This window comes from Aedes aegypti, chromosome 3 (genome assembly GCF_002204515.2).
Source record: "Aedes aegypti strain LVP_AGWG chromosome 3, AaegL5.0 Primary Assembly, whole genome shotgun sequence".
Lineage (NCBI taxonomy): Eukaryota > Metazoa > Arthropoda > Insecta > Diptera > Culicidae > Aedes > Aedes aegypti.
In genome coordinates, this window is record NC_035109.1 from 12,787,203 (window position 1) to 12,807,407 (window position 20,205).

The 20,205-nt window shown below is 37.8% G+C and overlaps 1 protein-coding gene across 5 annotated transcripts in view; it reads right to left on the reverse strand.

Moving 5' to 3' along the window:
• The window catches only part of LOC5564316, a 90,531-nt gene extending 70,803 nt beyond the window's left edge, over nt 1-19,728 (reverse strand). The window contains exons 1-2 of one of the 5 annotated variants that reach the window (XM_021851187.1): nt 19,585-19,728; nt 6,876-7,194 (exon numbers count right to left, since the gene is read on the reverse strand). The gene's annotated coding sequence lies outside the window, so the exon portion shown is untranslated. Of the gene's footprint in view, nt 1-6,806; nt 7,210-19,584 lie in introns of all 5 variants that reach the window. The other 4 variants (XM_021851183.1, XM_021851186.1, XM_021851184.1 and 1 more) reach the window with 4 other exon arrangements.
• Between the last annotated feature and the right edge of the window lie 477 nt (nt 19,729-20,205).

Sequence of the window (20,205 nt, forward strand, 5' to 3'; positions counted from 1 at the left end):
ATAGCCGAAACAACGTTGGACAAACAACTAGTGATCCTGAATGACGGCTCCCCTACTCGTATCGATCCGACTACGGGAAATACCCCGGCGATGTATCTATCTGCACTGAGAGTCTGGCATGTAGGTTCACTTGGCGTACCCTGTCAGATACACACAATAGCGACCACTTCCCGATAATCGTTTCCATACCCGGATGGTGCAGTCCACGAACGACTCGGCAAAAGTGGCTCAACGACCAAGCAGATTGGTCGTTGTACGAACGTATCACAATCGAAACCATCCACGCAGATGTTGAGTGGGATGTTCCTAGTTTCACCGAAAAAATATTAGCAGCGAAGAAGTCTATCCCACGAACCGGACCGAAGTCAGTGCCGTGGTGGTGCCCCGAGGCAAAGGCAGCCATTCTACGACGACGAAAGTGTCTTCGAGCACTCCGACGCCTACAGCAGACAGAGTGTCGTGATTCTCATGTACCGTTTTGATTCATATTACGGACAGCTTGTAATTCCGGACACTCTACTTTGTATGGGAAACATTTCACACGAAATGTTTCAATTTTTGCCGTTCGAAAGTTCTCAATTTCGAGGCTCGTTTTAATAAGCTATTTTGATAAATATCTATGCAAATTTATAATGCACAACTGCCTTAGACGTCTCTTTAGTGGTTTAACAATGTCATTTGATGATTTGACTTTTCTATGAATGATTTTCATTAGATGTCCGGAATTCGAATCAAAGTGTCCGGAATATGAGACAAAAATGAGGACTCGTCCGGAATAAGAATCATCAAAAGGCTATACATTTCGATTTATTTAAAATTATTCAAGTTGCGGAAGCGCATTCTTTACCCACGATTTGAAAGTTAAGGGCTTCCGGCGCTCGATAACGCTGAAGAATCATACAGAATGATTTATTTTGAATGTTCTATGCTGTGCTATACTTCACTGAGGCCTTAAGTGTCCGTAATATGAATCAAAACGGTATACCTAAATGAGCTAGTGTGCCATGCGATATTTCATATCGCAGCTTATGTGAGACACGAGATGCGGATACGTACAAAATATATCTTAGTGAGCGAGTCTCATGAGATATCTCGTGAGGCTCGTCGCATGCGCTTATTAGGAGTACTTTTATGCAGTTATGTTTGCCTAGTACAATAACCCCACGGAAGCATACGACTTCGGTCTATGCCTATGCTTCTTCGGTGGCCAGCACAAGTTTTTCAATTCAAATGCTAGAATCTCAACCGCGTTGAACCACGGCAGTCCTTCCAAACTTCCAACGGGCAGTTTAATCCATAGGTTAATCCCGTTTCCTTGCTTCTGATACCTTCGCCAACGAGTCTCAAATGCACAGTCACATTGAGATTTTCTCATGAGACGGCGCATGAGCCAGTGCAGAGGTGATCGTTTGAGCTAGTACATTGCTACATGAGATCTAAAAAAATGTGCCTCACCATAGCACGTGCTCAAGCGCGCGATTATTTGTGACGCTTATAAAACAATGTTTGAATTTAGAGTCACAAAAACCTGCATGAATGATGTTCTTTGACTTGATACCGGGAATAATATTTATTCACTGAAAATGTGTATAAAGATACATTTTTATTTTTTTTCCAATCATAGAATCTAAAAGCCTTCTAGCTTATCAAGATATGGGGCTCTGCACATAAATCGCTCTCTCTCTTTCACCCCTACACAAAATGTGTAAACAACAAGGCCAGTAAACGTCAAAATCCCATGCAAAATCAAAACAATGCAGAGCGCCATTGAGATACAGAATGGTAAAATAAGTTATGATACACCAAGCGGAGGATGAATTTGTAATTATATTAATTGCCAGATCTCTCTTGATCTGTTGAACATGCCGAAGACACCAACCTTCTGGCTAAAAAGGTTTGTGGAATAAAGTGGGATGAAGAAAATTTGTTACTATAGGCACCAAGTGGATGTGTTTTTTTTATCATAAATTTCACCACCAGACAGCTCTTAATCTGCTGAATATATTTGACCATGACATCAAACTTCTACAGTCATCTCTCCCTTACTCGATATTGAAGGGACCATCGAGTTAGGGAGGTATCGAGTTACAGAACACAAAACCAATGCAACTGCGATCCAAGGGACCACCGAGTTAGCCATGAAAAGCAACCTTTACTATGGTTCTCTAACTCGATATCGAGATACGGAATATCGAGTAAGGGAGAGTTAACTGTAGTTGACAAGGATTTTGAAATACCGACAATTGAAGACAATATGTGACTAGCGCCAGCTAGCAGAATCTGCTGAATATTTTTACCGAATACCGCAAATTGCTCACTTTGGTGTTGAGATATCCGTTTGAAGCCGTGGACCCCTCGTATCCACGCTTTTTCCGTCACCTAGAATAGGGGAAGGGGTCAGGGGAATGTCTCACCCGGTGTCTGGCCATTTGGCCGAATGCCGTTTGGCCGAATCAAAAACAAAATAAAATTATTTTTTTTTCAAAGCTGATGTGTGGCTCAGAAACTGATCTGCTAGTTAACTTGTCGATCTTTATGATGTGGCGGGACGTCATGTTTGTCCAAGGGAATATATAAAACTATCTGTTCATTCAAGATGAAGTTGTGCACTCGCGTCAAGACTCTGAGCTCATGGTTGGTTCGTCTCCGGGCTACCAACGGTGTGCTAAGATTTGAAATGTTTTTGATAGTTTCATAAGATTTTTTTCCTTCTTTTAAACATAGGCTATAGATTTCATTACGACTGGCAATAATTTAGCTTATATTTTAAATGGGGATTTTAACTTCTTTAAATCATTGGCAGTTCCTTATAGTTATACTGATATAATAATTATTTGCACTACACTAGCTTAAATTTTTGTAACAGATTTCTCCTTCTTTTGATCATAGGCTGATCTTTCATATTTTAATATTTTTTATAGTTAATGGAACTATGGTTTATTATACGTCCATAGAGTCTTATTAAAAATAAAATCAAACAACTCGGTGAACACTTACTCCTTAGCTAACCTTTTCTCCGTTGTGAAAAGAAGAAGCCAAACTTATGATTGCTAGAAATAAATAATAAGTACAATCAGAAGGATTGAACCAAATCAATGTTACAGAAAGACCAATAAGTCATCGTAAACCATTTTGGTAATTGTCAGAAGCTGACTAAGAAGCAATGAGGAAACCTATGCAGTCAGTTATTACTGCTAGCTGAGAAGTGAATAATTGCTTACATTTAGAATGTTTTTCTTTCAGCATTGACTTTTCCTTGAACTAAAACTAAAGAGCTGTTTACCAATGATGATAAATGTTTGTTGAATAAACTGTTCTTTGAAATTCAGCTTTGATATTTATTACAGATGCATGCTAACTGTAGTTCCCTATTATTTTCAATTTCGGCCAAACGGCATCCGGCCAAATGGCAATCGGACAAAATGACCCGGTACCGTCTCACCCAAGGAATTGATTTATCTACTGTTCTTTGAATTGTGGCCATTTAAAAATTCAAGGATCGTCCCGGGAGCATGAGCAGTTTTTTGATCATTATTTCTTTTGCTATGAGTTTTGACCACTGACCATGTCAATTGGTTCATTTCCTTGTCAGTTTTAAGGATTGTGTGCCATTTCTAATGAAATTTCAAGAATTTATGCTCATTCCACCCTTTTAGCGAGACTGCCCCAACCAACCATAGTTAGAAGGAACCGAAATTAAATCTCTGGTCAAAACTGGTTCTGATGGCCTATATTGACGAACGAGTTTTTCATAGCAAAAAAATGGTTTTAGCTCAGTTTCGATTTAAATAGAATTTACAAACATAATATGGATTGAAAATTTGCATTTGACATTTTTAGTATGAATATGGCTTCATGTATATTTTTTATTGACATTTTCTCTTAGGCTGGCTAAAACCGGTGCTTTTACCCTATTGGGCCATACATCATATAATATTTTTTTCCCAAAATAAGTTATATCGTCAGTCAAGTTCGTCACTATCGATCTCGCCTCATAGCAATCATCCAAACTTAAGTGACAGAAGATATCTTTGAGGCTCAAGAATCCATCATTCAATCATCAGCAATCATCAAATTTAAAGAAATCCTCATAAAAATCTATCATTGCCATCCAGATACCAAGTGTAATGCAATGATAGATTTTCTTGAGAATTGTTAAAATTTTGAGCAAAAAACTGGGTTTGAAAAATTTATAAATCGATGATGGTTATTTTCTTCTCAATAAACTTGATGGTTTTATAAAATTTTGAATAAACAAAATCTTTAAAATATATGAAATTTGCTCCAGGAAAAATGTGATTCATTATTTTTTCAGTGTTTTGCAGCACAAATATAATAAAAATTATATTTTTTTTTGCAAATCTTTGTCAAAGAATGTTCACATTTACATTTTATTATCAAAAAACTGCAGAAATTTTGTTAATGTAAGGTTAAAAAGGATGTTGCGAGATGGTTGGAAAAAAATCAATATATTTTTTTATTTTTCTGAAATTTTGTTATTTAGCTAGAGTAACGTTTATCAGTACATTGTGTACTCTTATCAACACTGTCACTTTGATTAAAGCCGTTAAATTTCATGTGTTTACCGTTGAGGTGAAACGGAGAACGATTTATATGCATGTGTTTATACAGTTAAAACAGAAAATTGCATATGTGGGGACGGACCTGGTGTAGTGGTTAGAACACACGCCTCTCACGCCGAGGACCTGGGATCGAATCCCATCCCCGAGATAGTCACCAAAAATTTCAGTGACGACTTCCTTCGGAAGGGAAGTAAAGCCGTTGGTCCCGAGATGAACTAGCCCAGGGCTAAAAATCTCGTTAATAAAGATAAAAATAAAAAAATAAAATGCATATGTCTTCTCAAACACAAAATAAAAAAAAATACCGATCTTCGCACATAAACTTGCCATTACATATCTATAGCCTACAACACCATATAATTCAAGATAGAACGATTTTGTGTTTCAAACAAACTGTGGATGGTTCGTCACTTCAAGTGTCGGTATAAACTTTTATTCTTATTATACAGCCATTTCATGAAAACTCCGAATTCCGTGCAAATTTGCTATTTTGTTCCTTATCCGAAATAAGGATACACGTATTTTTGGATTTTTTGATTCGGGTGACCATTTCCGAAATAGGGTGACCAGAAAAATCGCGATTTTGCAAAATTTTTATTAAAAAAAAAATAGACAAAAAGATTGGAAATCGGTTAAGCTGTTCAAAATTTTTAATTTTTTTTAAACATTACAAATCTAATGCGCTGAGACCTACAGTGTGTGCCGATAAAAAATGACTGATTTTTTGTTTTCAAAAAAATATATCTCAAAAACTAAAAAACATACATCGCTGTAAATTTGACAGTATACGTAAAATTTTCTGAACTTTCAAGAAAAAATGAGAACAGCGATAGCCCCTTTGGTCTCGAGGCCTTCAAAACACGAAAAAACGGAAACTATTGAGTTTTTTCATGTAAAAAACACAACTTTTGTGAAATTTTATATTTTCCTGAAAAGTCAAAATCTCTAGCCTTCATTTCTTCCAAAAAGATTGAAAATCGGTCGAACGGTTCAAAAGTTATAATTTTTTTTAAAAATAAAAATTTTGCAAAATCGCGATTTTTCTGGTCACCCTATTTCGGAAATGGTCACCCTAATCAAAAAATCCAAAAATACGTGTATCCTTATTTCGGATAAGGAACAAAATAGCAAATTTTCACGGAATTCGGAGATCCACTAGATCGGTTTTCCATGGAATGGCTGTATATATAAATTTGTTATACATAGTTTTCTTTTCTTGTCATTACTAAAAATAACCTTTGAATGGTTCGACATTTTGAATGTCGACGTATTTTCTCAATCTTCTAAATTAATACATCCTTTCACCGCGAGACAATATTCAAAAATAGTACATATTAAGTAAAAGTCATATTTTCCTCCTTATCCATGGATCTCAAAGCCGACCAAAGGTGACTACCAGATCTTCTTCCTTCCCCATTAACAAACACCCTTCACGTGGTGATTGGGGATATGCAGAGGTTTTCTCGGTCTCTAGATAGAACAAACAGTACACCCTTACATTTCTTACCCATCCCAACTGACCGTAAGGACTTGACCGGCGCCGTTATTGTTCAATAATATGAGAGCTGCTAAAATTGTACGAAGCGGAAACTCTCACCCCTTATGCATTTGGATCGAAGTGCAATTCTTACCAGTTCCGATCAATCAAGGAGTAGCAACCATTGACATGTACAGTCAGTCTATGATATGCTATGCTCAGCTGTAAGACCGCCTTCAGTGTCGTGTACTAGACTCGACTAATACATTACGCTGAAGACAGCCATTCTGTAGAGACATCGATTCTATACAAATGCCTACTATTTGTATGAAGTGTATGCATTGGTAGGCTATATGAATTACAAAGCACCACTATTTTTTTATTTTATGGGCAGATCCTAAAATGTGATAAGGTCTAGTGATAGTGTACAGTTCATTATCGTTATTGCAACTAGCTGGGAATATACCTAATACGTCTGCAATTAATCGATGCGGAAAGCAATAAACAGTCATTGAAAACGATCAGTCTATGTTAATTATGATTAACTCATAAGTTTTTCCTAACTCAAGTTTTTTATTTCGTAGCTATGTAAACTGAACCTTGAACAAAAGTCCCGACTCAAGCTCCCCCAACTTCAAAGTCCATAACGTAAAACAACATTTCCATCCCTCGAGTGCCATGGCCATCGCCTGCAGATGATAACGATTTCCCTAACGAGCGAAATGGGTTTGAATATTAATTCTGACCTTTTCTTCCTCCCCACTACTTCGGGTGCTCACTGCACCACACTGACTGCACTGCACATCGGAACTCACAAAAGCCAAAGGTATAATCAAATCCTCCGGTTTCACTTCAACGGCGAATTTCAACGGCAAATGGGCAGAACTCAGGTCGATGGAACTCCGGACTCCGAACTCGACGCTAATTAAGACTCACGTACGCTGATTACCATAGCAGCGCGTCATCGCGATATCGGTTCTTTCGTGTACGACAGATACGCGATTTTCCTTCATGCAAGGCACATTTTCATAAATTTTGATTTCGATTTTTTCACTTGCTTCTGCTCAATTTTTCTTCCACTGTTTCTTCCTCACTCGCACCTGGAACTGGGCTCACTCTGGCCCTAGGGTGGGCCTTGTTTCCCAAAATCTTTCGTTTTCAAACATTGCAAAGTGGATAATGATGGTCGTAAAAAAATCGGTACCCTCGTGTTGTACGTACACAAATTCATTCGGAAATTGTTAAAACTACCTAAAGCAATAAAACTATTTTTCTACTATTAATCCCTTTACGATCCTTGTTAGGACCCGTGCCTTCAATTTTTCGTTGGACCCGTTAGTGAAAGCTAGCGGTGGTAATCTTTCTTGGAAACCGTATTGGAAAAACCTCTTAGAAGGTCACTTCTTCTTTCGTTTATTCACTGAACATGGTTGCAACTGCAAACAAAAGGAATTGTGAATCTCTCAGTTCACAAATTCCTTTCATAAAAGTGGGGTTCAAAACTGTCACTAAACGTGGCAAAAATGGAAGAAAGAACGTTTCTCCGAAATGCACGCTTTCTTCCAGGGGTGAAATTTGTTAATGTTGATAATTGCATCGAAATGAGCAATCAGTTCGATGCATTAGACAAATTTTCAGAAAACCAAATCGAAGCAGCCTGTCGTCCAGACACTTTGATTCAAGTGAGGAAACAAAGAGTGCCTCCTATCTTGGTTAGCTGTTCCGAATTTTGAAGGATTTAGACAGGAGATCTTGAGCCCCATTAGGGAAATCAAGGATTCCATCCAAATCGCAAAGAAAGGAGACTGTCGCGTTTTGACGGAAACTCTTAAAGATCGCGAACTTCTTCTTAAACATCTTGATGAAAAGAAGCACCAATTTTTTGCTTATGACGACAAAACTGAACGTTTGTTTTGAAAGGTCTGTGTCAGGTGACTTATTCACCTGAAGAGATCAAAAATGGAGTAAATGATTTACTTCGATTTTCATTAGTTCAAACAATAATTATGAAAAACAGAACCCAATCCGGCATTCATTGGAAAGGACTTTCTCAAAAATATTATTTAGTCCACTTCAACAAAAGTGATCTATAGAACATTTTCAGAAACCTTGGAAAAATTTCCAGATCCACATTCAGTGCCATCGGTGCGAGAAGAGGGGCCATGGTATCAAATAATGCCTCATGGATGCTCAATGCATGATTTACTGAGGTTATTCTCTATGTATTCTGTCATGTGAAGGAAGATACCAAAAGTTTGTATGCGCAAATTGCGGAGGCAACTATAAGTCTAACTTTTGGGATTGCCCTTCTCGCAAACGAATCGTTTAGGGCTCGTATCAGGTATATTAACGGCAACGTTTTTCGCTACCTGAATGCCTCAAGCAGCATCTCCAACAATTCTCATTTTCCAGTTTTAATCAGACACATTCACAAGCTATTTTTTTTCCGTCGGGTAATCGTTTGATTTTTTTTTTCAATTTGAATGTAAAAAAAACCGTGATAAATAGTATGCCAATATTGTCGCTTATTTAATGTCTGGATCCAAACTCAAATGAAACCCTTTTTTTTGTTTTGGATTCGCAATTCATAGGCGTATAAAACATCAACTTTTTTCGTCATTTGAAACTAAAGTTTTTGAAACTTTTGGTGTTTCTGTTGAAACACACCTTGGTAAATATCTTTCATAGCTGTCTATTTGACTTTTCAGTGCACTAGGCAGCAAGTTAATTTGCTTCACATTTTCTTGCGAAATTAACTCGCAATAAATCAACATTTATGGTCATTGGTGATTTTAATGTCAAACATCGCTCATGAAATTCGCAAAGTAATTCCAATTTAATATCCGGATTTTTATTTGACAAGTGCTCTTAAAAATATTTTTCAATTCAATACCCTGATAGCACTACTTGTGTTTCCTCTTCTAGAAGCACTTAAACAATAAATTTGGTCTTAATCGACTTGTATGTATCGAATTGGTTACTCATACTGATTTTGATTCTGATCATGCCCCTATTACATTTGAAATATCCTATGAAGCGATGCTCAACCCTATCAGCTCCACTTTCAATAATTTACCAGCTGACTGGAATACACTACCCACCATAAGTATGGAACCGCATCACATAGTATTGCAACACCCCAGGTGAATATTGCAGCAGCCCGAATCGCCTGAAAACTATAATATTTATGAAGCAGTATCTCGGAACACTTACTTTCTGCAAAGTTGCGGTCTTCAGCGAAGTTGTTCAGCAGCCTTATGGCAATCATTAGGTACAATTTTTAATGCACAATTTTGCCGCAACGTGACGCTAGCGTGCATGTAATTTGGTCATATTCTAGCAGGCTCTAGATCCCGATCACCTAGAAAGTTCGTGTCTTCAGCAAAGTTGTTGAGAAGCTTGAACGCAATTTGAGAATGCACTGTTCAGTTAGAAATTTTGTCACGACGTGGCGCTAGTGTGCATGTAATTTGATCATGTTATAGCAGGTTTTAGCTCATGATCCCACCCAAGCAACACAGTTTGTTTCAACTCAATAATAAACATATCTCTTGAAACTAATCAGAGTTGAAAATCGTTGAAAATATGACGTACAATTGCACTGAACAGCAACGCAAAAAGCGCAAGAGGCGGAGCCAGTTTGCAACATGTTTATGTTCTAGAGAAAATGCACATTTGTTGCAAAATACTTAAGAGGAAAAAAATGAAAACAAAAATATAAACGAGAATCGAATTCCCGACTTCTATATTATTAATCTTCTCCTCTACTCACTACTCCACCAGCTCTTCGAAAAACTGCCTCACCAATGCACTACATAAGCGACCACATTGCTTTGTTGCTTAATACTGCACCCTTCGGAATACAAGTTCGTTACTGGCAAAACATGGAAACGCACTACATAGCTAAAGTTTTTGCAAAAACTTTCGCGCAACATATGAGAAACACCATGGAAACAAATAAACTGTTGCTAGAACATGTTTTAGTTGTTTCATGATACGTAAGGTGCAACTTAATTGAAACAAACATACTTTTAGCTGTCAAACACGTAGTTCAGTGCAACTTTCACGCAACTGGGATGAATCTTCTTGAGTTGTGGGTATTGAAACGCAGCTTGCATGCAATGAAGTTATGTTGCGGATGCTGTAAATGAAAGCGTATTGAAACATAACGTTAAAATTGGCATTTTTGGAGAAGTTGCAAGAGTTTATTTTAAAAGTTACAGAACACATCTTGATAAACTTGACTTCATTGATGCTTGCAGAGGACATTTGCAACAAATCTCGCCGTTTCAATGATGTTAGACGTCAAACACGAGGTGTAATGCAAGTTCATTGGAACGACAATGTAACCTTATGAGTTTTTGAATAATATGCAACGGAACTAGAACTAGGTAAGTTACAGATACTTTTATTGATACAGTTTTGAAACCATTTTTGGCAAGCATTTCTTTGAAAGATGTTTCGCGTGCTACTTGGGCAACCACTTACCCCGACGACCAGAAATCGCATAACAGTTGACGAACAAAGTCGTTTATTCGTACAAATTTCATCACTCCCGCACTACATGGTGGATGAAATCCTTTGGACGAATGGTTTCCTCGCATAAAATGCTTTTTTATGATTTCATATATCCATTTCGTTTCGTCCCGTATATTCGTACAATTTAAGTTGGATCAATCCATAGCATCTGTCAAATCAATTTTGTTAATATAAATTAAGTCGCATAAGGGGTCATGCACAAATTACGTCACGCTCCAGGGGGGGGGGGGGGAGGGGGTCGAGCCAAGCGTGACAAGCCTTACAAAATTTTCGGAGGACCCATACAAAAAGTGTGACAAAGGGGGGAAGGGGGTCGAACAAGTTGAAATTTAGCGCGACATAATTTGTGAACCATCCCTAAGAGTAGAGATTAGTTCGCAATAAAATCAACACACTCGCATTGCATGATGTGTGCATCATATAAAGTATGCACGGATATCCCCTCCACTTTTGTAAGCTTAAGGCCGTGAAACTTTGCAGATATAAGCATGGCATATCGCAAAAAGTGATTTTGTTATACGTACATTCTGGTTGTCTGGGTAGAAAGTTCATGTATTCAGCAAAGTTGTGCAGAAGCCTGAAATTTGAGACAGCATAGTTTGGTTGGAATTTTTGCCGCACCATGACGCTAGTGGGCATGCAATTTGGTCATATTCTAGCTTAAAATCTCAACCTCTTAGAAAGCATGTGTTTTCAGCAAAGTTGTTCTGAAGCTTGGTAGCAATTTGAGGCAGCATTGTTTGGTTGGCAGTTTTGCCGCTACGTGACGCTAGTGTGTATGTAAATTTGATCATAATCCAGCAGGCTCTAGTTCATGATTCTTACTTAGATGTTATCTACACTCTCAAAAATGAAGCATCACTTTCCTTCATAAGATGAAATATCTCAAAACCTAAATAATAGGCAATGTTATGGTTATCAAAACACTACACCAGAATTTTGAATTGGAATAAAAAGCATACTGTAAAATTTTATCGCTTTTCAAGCTATTTCATATTACGATCCTTACCACCTAGATCTAAAAGCATAGTATCTTCATCATAGTTACTCAGAATACCGAAAGCAAACCAAAATTGCGTGATTGGTTTTAAAATAACAATATTGGCAAGAATAAAGTTAACTATAGCTGATTTCATTACAAAATGGTCAAGTTTTGAGACCTGTATAAAACTTTCCTGCTTTATAATTTTCCTGAAGTTTTAGCTCCATGTCAGAAATAACTATCTATGAGAAACTAAAGAAATCCTTTTGAACAATTTTAAAGTTTTTGAACAATATCATTTTAAAATAAATTACAATATATTTGAATAGAAATATTTTAGAAGTACGAATATTTAAGAGAAAGTTTTTCAAGATTTGTTCACTTCGACAAAATTTCAGAGTTCCCGGTTTTGCTGGGCAGTGTTTTGGAAAGCCCAAACAAGACGCTTCGTTTTCGGGACACCGTGAGTTTGGTTTTCGGTTCGTGGGTGTTGCTGGGCAGTGTTTTGGAAAGCCCAAACAAGACGCTTCGTTTTCGGGTCACCGGGAGTTCGGTTTTCGGTTCGCGGGTTTTGCTGGGCAGTGTTTTGGAAAGCCCAAACAAGACGCTTCGTTTTCGGGACACCGTGAGTTTGGTTTTCGGTTCGTGGGTTTTGCTGGGCAGTGTTTTGGAAAGCCCAAACAAGACGCTTTGTTTTCGGGACGCCGGGAGTTTGGTTTTCGGTTTGTGGGTTTTGCTGGGCAGTGTTTTGGAAAGCCCAAGCAAGACGCTTCGTTTTCGGGACGCCGGGAGTTCGGATTTCAGTTCCCGGTTTTGCTGGGCAGTGTTTTGGAAAGCCCAAACAAGACGCTTCGTTTTAGGGACGCCGGGAGTTTGGTTTTCAGTTCGCGGGTTTTGCTGGGCAGTGTTTTGGAAAGCCCAAACAAGACGCTTCGTTTTCGGGACGCCGGGAGTTTGGTTTTCGGTTCGCGGATTTTGGTGGGCAGTGTTTTGGAAAGCCCAAACAAGACGCTTCGTTTTCGGGACACCGTGAGTTTGGTTTTCGGTTCGTGGGTTTTGCTGGCCAGTGTTTTGGAAAGCCCAAGCAAGACGCTTCGTTTTAGGGACGCCGGGAGTTTGGTTTTCAGTTCGCGGGTTTTGCTGGGCAGTGTTTTGGAAAGCCCAAACAAGACGCTTCGTTTTCGGGACGCCGGGAGTTTGGTTTTCGGTTCGCGGATTTTGTTGGGCAGTGTTTTGGAAAGCCCAAACAAGACGCTTCGTTTTCGGGACACCGTGAGTTTGGTTTTCGGTTCGTGGGTTTTGCTGGGCAGTGTTTTGGAAAGCCCAAACAAGACGCTTCGTTTTAGGGACGCCGGGAGTTAGGTTTTCGGTTCGCGTGTTTTGGAAAGCCCAAGCAAGACGGTTCGTTTTCGAGGCGCCGAAAAGTTTTGCTGTTCGCGCTGTGTGAGTGCGAAAAGATATTCGTGTTCAATCGAGGATGGATTACCAACTGTGAGCTCGTTTCATGCTTATGATAACACATTTTTTCATGTAAACGTTACTTTTTTTTAATATTAAATCAAACTTTGTATGGTTCGTCACTACAAGTGTCGGCATTATGCCTGTATTATACAATTCTTATAAACATAGAAACTTTTTAATATTACTTAAAATATTTTTTGAATTCTTCGACATTATGAATGTCGACGTTTATTTTGAAACTTCTACCAAAGACTTTTCTTCTTGAGGCATAAATGTTCAGTAATACTTTTATGTAATTTTCAAACAAACTATGTATGGTTCTTCACTACAAGTGTCGGCATTATTCCTGTTTCATATAATTTAAAATATACGCATATATTTTTCTCTTTTCGCCATTAATAAAAACTTCTTTTGAATGGTTCGACATTACAGATGTTAACGTTTATTTCAAATCTTCTACCAAATACTTTTTGAGACAAAACTAGCTTTAAATATAAACCGTATTTTTCCTCCTTATCCATGGATCGCATCACCGACCAAAGGTGACTCCCAGATCTTTTCCTTCTCCACTAATAAACACCCTTCCCGTGGTGATTGTGGAGATGCAGAGGTATTCTCGGTCTCTAGAAGCAACAATCATTACACCCTAACATTCCTTCCCCATCCCAACTGACTGTAAGGACTTGGCCGGCGTCGTTATTGATCAATAATATTAGATCTGCTAAAATTGCACTCCGAGAGTAAGCGGAAACTCCCATCCTTTATTCATTTGGATCGCAGTGCAATTATTACCAGTTCCGATCAATCACGGAGTAGCAACCATTGACATGTACAGTCAGTCTATGCTATGCTATGCTATGCTATTTGTTCACTTCGACAAAATTTCAATCGAATAATATTATGTATTTGTTTGTTTCCATAATATCCAAATATCAAATTCGTTTACCAAACAGCGCTGCCTCAAATTCCTTCTGAATAATTTTGAACATGCTATGTGGCCAGGATACTGAGCTAGAGCCTGCTAGAATATGACTTAATTTACACGCACACTAGCGCCACGCAGCATCAAAATTTCTAACTAAACAGAGCTGCCTCAAACTGTTAAAAAGCTTCTGAACAACTTTGCCAAAGACACGAACGTTCTAGGTGGCCAGGATCATGAGCTAGAGTCCACTGGAATATGGCCAAATTATATGCACAATAGCGCCACGTAGCGGCAAAATATCCAGCTAAACAGTGCTGCCTCAAATTGCTTTCAAGCTTCTTAACAACTTTGCAGAAGACACGAACTTTCTAGGTGGTCAGTATTAGAGATGTGTAAAACAGGTCATTTTAGTGAACGGATCCGATCTGAATCACACATTTGAGTGAACCGGACCTTTGAACGGTTCAGTGGCTCAGCGGGTTGCAAAAGAAGAGCGATCGGAACCGAGCGAACGGAAAAAAAAGAGCGATTCACTCTTTTTTGCGCGACACGCGTCGCACCATTCATATTCATATCTTTCTTTCTCTCATTCTTCGTACATTCATTCTCCAACTCAGAATCCTACTCGGCAGATTTCTCCTACCCTTCCAAGATGAAAGAAGCAACATCTGCTTGTATGCAAGTGGGCGGGGCAAATTAGTTGTTTGGTTCTGTATGCCGAGAGAGCGGAGCAGCACTTAACTGTGTTTGTATGTGTGCCGTGGCGCGCAAAGCAAGGCACGTGTCAAGCGTTATAATAAATCAAATGAATCGACTCTAACCGGAAAAGAGCCGCGGATCACTCGTTTTTTTGAGTGATCTGGATCTTTTTTAAAGACACGGACACCGTCTTCAGCCATTTGAACGGCTCCGATTCTTGCCGTGTGCCTATTGACGTGTAGCTAGAAACGACGTTTTAAAGTTTGTTTCAAAGTTTTTTTTTTGTGAGAGATTGAGCCCAGTCGACATTAACAGATTCAATAAACATAGCTATGAGAGATAAATGCGTATTTATATGGATTTGGCTAAGACTTTTGAGTAAAATACTTGATCAATAAATTGTGGGAAATATACACACAAGTCACAATTGATGAATCAGCGTTCTAACTACTAGTACTTAGTATTTATCAAAATAATTCTTTGTTTCAAATAATTTCCGAAGTAAAATTTTGTTACAGGAGAGCAAGAGTAGTTTGGAACCGTTCTTTAACTACACAAATTTCTTTTTTTTGTGGAAAAGGAATCTGAACATACTAATAAATTTCCTTGATTTTGGAAAGAACAAATTCTTATGAAAAAAAAAAGTTATTTAGGGGGATTTTAATTTTATATGGCCATTAAAATTGTAGACGTTGTTTATACAAGACCTCAAAGATAGTTATGTTGAATAATTTATGGATAAATAGAAAATCCTAAATTTGCGAGGAACACAAAGATAAACTGTTTCTACCAAATGTAACGAATGTTTTAGTTGCACCTGGTAGGTTCTTCTTAATTTTGCAAGAAAAACGGAGTATTGCTTCTACAGAAGGACCAAAAGTAACGAGTGGTAAGAAAAGAACTGGTTTGCATCCTCCCTGATTGATATCAATACCAATTGTTTGTCATTTTTATGATCAATTTTGTTGTACGTAAGTTTTTTTTAGATTACCTCCCTGGCTAGACTGTTGGATCTTCTATCAGACACATAAAGAAGTAAAAGGTATTCAGACTTTTGAAAAATAAAAAAAGAATAAAAAATCAGAGGTCGTGGAGTATAATTTACATTCATGTAACCGATTTTTTTCACGTGCGCAATGTGCCACCATATAATCGGCATATAATATTGGAATCCTCAGTAAAGGCAATCGAAGAGTCAAGCATTTACGAGTTCTGTATTAGATCATTAACTGCCATCATCCTTCAAATAAACATGCTCCAGTAGTATATAAATCCACAAATTCAATGTTCACTAGCGGCAACATTAACCCGTAGGCTACGGGGCTGACATGTAAAATTCAAATTGCTCGTATTCGGGCATAACTTCATATTTTATAATGAAATTTTGAGGATTGCTTCACTATTAGTTGTAGTTTCATAAGTGATGGGAAGATATAGCTCCAGAGTATTTAAGGCAAAGTTATTCCTGAACATCTCTGGGTCAGGTAGGGTAAAAATCACATAAACTTTATTTTAGAACTCATTTATCATTTGGAAACGAAATGTTTTCATACAAAATGTGAACAGGCCCATTATTTGCAATAAGTTACGAAGGCTCATGATATTTTTAAAATTTATAATTAATCTAAAGTAAAACTAAGGCCTCCAGAATATCCTGGAAATTTGTCATAATCAACAAGAGTTGAAGTTAGTTTTTAGCGATTGAAACCTACGTTTGTTGGTTTACAGCACTTACTAAACCTTAACAGACGTGTTCACACATTTTGACAAGATATTCGATATTGGAAGTCATCCAAATCGTTCTGGAATTCGTGTCCTTACAATCTACTGAATCTACTACAGTCTATACTAACCCAATTCTCTTGAAACTTTTTCGTTCCTATCCATAAAGCTTCATATGGCTCAAAAATTGCACTGCTATGAATATTGGTAATCTCAAGGTCTTCAGAACATACTGAAGTTGTGAGCATCAATGTCTATACGCAACTTAACTTATTATTCAAATAAAATGTTTTTAACATATCCATACTTGATCACAAATCTCCGTTATAGTTAAAAATAATTGTTTCCAAGCTTATTGGATGTACTATGAGTTTTATATTACTTTGATGACAATATTTACAATACTTACTGGTTCTACTGGTACTGTTTCTCAACTGTTTTCAACATCTGATATCGCAGAATCTCTAAGGGCATCTTCAAAGCTTTGGGAAATGTGATTTGGATGTTTCCTTTCCTTTCTGGAGTTACGTCCCAATTGAGATAAAACCTGCTCCTGAGCAGAACCTGTTCTTATGAGCACTTTAACCGTTATTTACTGGGATCTTTTCTTGAACAGTTGTGTACTGGGATCTTTCAATTTATCAATGATTTCCATAACAAATAGATCCTCAACCGGTTCTATCTCAATAAGGACGAAACTCCAGAAAGAAGAGGAAATATCCAAATCCAATTTTCGAAGCTTTGAAGATGCCCTTAGAGATTCTGCGATATCAGATGTTGAAAATAATTGAGAAACAGTACCAGTAGATCCAATAGATATTGTAAATATTGTCATCAGAGTAATTTAAAACTCATAGTGCAACCAATAAGCTTGGAAACAATTATGTTTAAATATAACGGAGGTTTGTGATGAAGTATGGATGAAGTATGGATATTTAATGGAACATTTTATTTGAAAAATAAGCTTAGTTGCGTATAGACATTGATGCTCACAACTTCAGTATGTTCTGAAGACTTTGAGATTACCAATATTCATAGCAGTGCAATTTTTGAGCCATATGAAGCTTTATGGATAGGAATGGGTAAGTTTCAAGAGAATTGGGTTAGTATAGACTGTAGTAGATTCAGTAGATCATAAGGACACGAATTCCAGAACGATTTGGATGACTTCCAATATCCAATTTCTTGTCAAAATTTGTGGACACGTCTGTTAAGGTTTAGTAAGTGTTGTAAACCAACAAACGTAGGCTTCAATCGCTAAAAAAAACTTATAAACTCGTGCTGATTATGACAAATTTCCAGGATATTCTGGAGGCCTTAGTTTTACTTTAGGTTAATTATAAATTTTAAAAATATCATGAGCCTTCGTAACTTAACAAATAATGGGCCTGTTCACATTTTGTATGAAAACATTTCGTTTCCAAATGATAAATGAGTTCTAAAAGGAAGTTTGTGATTTTTACCCTACCTGACCCAGAGATGTTCAGGAATAACTTTGCCCTCAATACTCTGGAGCTATATCTTCCCATCACTTATGAAACTACAACTAATAGTGAAGCAATCCTCAAAATTCCATTAAAAAGTATGGAGTTATGCCCGAATACGAGCAATTTGAATTTTACATATCACCCCCGTAGCCTGCAGATTCTTGAAATACTTGGTTCCGGTTCACCCCCGGATATAATTAACGTTGTCCGAAGCAGTATTATAATAAACATATGAACTATATAACATTTAATTGCAAAATAATTGAAAGTAAACATCTGATTCATAAATCGTGTTCACATTGATTCATATTTGTGGACAACTTTTTTGGTTTTAAACAATGTTGTGAAAATTTCAAATGTTTTCAACAGTTTTAATGACAACATTGTGCATGAACTTCAGGTATATACCTCACTTTACCATTCTCATTGATTTCATCAAAATTTTTTATTTATTTTGCTTTCTATAATGTTTCAAATTTTAGCAGAGCCTTGAATGATTCATAACTGTAGGACCAGTGTACATTGATAGAATAATCCGAAGTTATCTTTCAGGTCGTACACTTCAGGTTAATTATCAGAACTGCAGATCTGAAAGACTTCCTGTAAGAGCTGGTGTTCCCCATTTTGGGACCAATATTATACAATATTTTCACAATGACACGTGCCTCTCCGCCAAAGGACGAAGTCTGCGTGTCATCTGTAGTAGATTGCAAAAAAGTTTGGATATTTTTTCTCCATACTTGCGAAAATGGAAGATTTCTCCTAATGCTTCCAAAACTCAACTAATAACATTCCCACATAAACCAAAAGTTCTTTATTTGGAACCTTCGAGTAGACATGTTGTCACGATGAGAGGGGTTCCAATAAATTGGTCAGATGAAGTTAAGTATCTAGGGCTCATGCTAGATAAGAATTTAACTTTCAAAAATCACATTGAGGATGCCCAAGCCCAAGCCAAATGCAATAAATATATAAAATGTCTCTATCCCCTTATTAATAGAACATCAAAACTTTGTCTTAAGAACAAGGTTTTGACATTCAAACAAATTTTCAGGCCAGCCATGTTGTATGCTGTACCAATATGGACTAGCTGTTGTAATACCAGGAAGAAAGCTCTGCAGAGGATTAAAAATAACATTTTGAAAATGATTCTTAAGCTTCCTCTCTAGTATAGTACTAATGAGTTACATAGAATATCCAATGTTGAAACATTGGAACAAACATCGTTAAAATTATTAGTAATTTCTGACAAAAGTTGGGAGTATTTCTGAAAAGTACAACAAAAATATAAAGAGTTCACTGAAATTGGTAAGATTGCACTTATGCCGTTTGCGCCACTTCTAAACCTTCACCAACAATTCTAACATATCCCATTTCATCATGATCGCTTTCCACTTTATAAGTTTTGACTACGAAAGATTTTAAGAAACAAGCTCCACCCTACACTGTGACCCCCCTCCCACCACCAAAAGCACAGGCCTATTGTGCCAGGAAATCGGCTGGATTCGCTTCCGGATGTGCAATGCACCGCGTTGGAATCGATTTGTTTCGATTGTTTTTGTCCCGGTTGAACGCACACAAATTCACTCTTCTGGTACAGGATCCGGGAATTTGTCGTACAAAAAGTGTTCCCCTTTTCCAGAGAGAGACAGCTGCACCAAAGTCCGATATTATTAGTCAGCAGGCAGGTAGATGGAAGCAACATGCACCTTTAACACGCTTTTTCCTGTCGATCGCTGGGAGTTGGGAATTTTCCCGCACACGAACAACGCGACTCTCGGCACGGCATTTGGGTCAAACGGTCCACACGCGTCCGATTCGGATTGCGACTCGAGCGAAACTGACGATTAAATATGAATGGCCGATGTTTGGCACGGAGCTCGAGGACACACATCTGTACGATACATGGATCCACACTTGGCAGCAGCGATGGGAACGCACTCGACTAGTCGTGTCGTTGCTCGAGGCGTGCGTGAGAGAACAGTTTTCCCGTCGGGGACTGGAAAATGCACTCGGCATCGGAGAAAGAGAGGACTTGTGAGAGCGTCGTGGCAGCAGTTCGTTCTTGGTGCGAAGGTGAGAATGTTTTCGGTGAGGCGAAGTGAGTTGATGAGAAAATTGTGCGGAAAATTGAACTGCGTCTGGATTGAGTTCCGTGGTGAATATACCTACATTTGAATTGGAGGTAAAGTCAGGCACTCAGTAACAATAACAATCTGTTGAAGCGCTGGATGTTAAGCTTAATCTCGAAACGAAAGCAATTCCTAAGTTCACTAAAAGTTTGTATTCCAATATCAGTCTACGGTTCAAAAGTCTTGATTTTGTATTAA